We start from the raw sequence: 828 nt of genomic DNA on the forward strand, positions 1-828 counted from the left end.
CCGCCTAGCCCAGTAACAGAATGACGCAGGCGTTTCTGATTGGATAGTGGGCCGAGGCTCTTGGGCCAATTAAAGGAAGGCTTACGTAGCCCCATTTCCGAACAAGCTCCGCCCCCTCCAGCTTCCACTAACCCCGGAAACAGCGCCTTTGCGCCACCTACTGGGCGAGTGGACTGCTCTTCTTGTCCAAACTCTTGGTCTTTTGTTTACTGGGACAAAATTTAACTGGAACATAATTCGGGAAGATTTCCGAAACACTAACAAGCAATGCCTGGAAATGGGTATTAGAAAATGCACTGAATTGGGGATAAAAAAAGCAGTATGTAGACTTGTTTTTGCCATTACTAGTGGTATTACCTTGAGCAAGTCACTTCACCTCTCCGGGCATCCTCAGTTGTAATAGTGTATCGGTCTAGGTGGCTGCGAACCTTTCACCACGACAAATCAGCCTCATTATCTCTCAACCCCTCCCCTCACCTCTCTCATTTACTATGCACACACAACACGCTCATGCACACACGCAATATTTTCAAAGAATGTCAAATTAAGTTTAGTAAATAAAAGTATGCTTTACCCATATTTATTAATCAAAGGCAACTGTAATCTCCAATAATAACAGCTAACATTCATTAAGTATTGTGTGCAAGACACCCTCCTGCATGCTTTACCTTCACTCTTTTTCCAGTTTTATTGAGAAATAATTGACCTACATCACTCTGTAAGTTTAAGGCACACAGAGTAACAACTTGATTTACATATATTGTGAAATGATTACCCCAGTAGGTCCATCTTCAAATATAGATACAATAAAAATAAAAGAAGAAAAGA

This window comes from Herpailurus yagouaroundi, unplaced genomic scaffold, assembly GCF_014898765.1.
Source record: "Herpailurus yagouaroundi ecotype Mexico unplaced genomic scaffold, PumYag 190, whole genome shotgun sequence".
In the NCBI taxonomy this organism is placed as follows: Eukaryota; Metazoa; Chordata; class Mammalia; order Carnivora; family Felidae; genus Herpailurus; species Herpailurus yagouaroundi.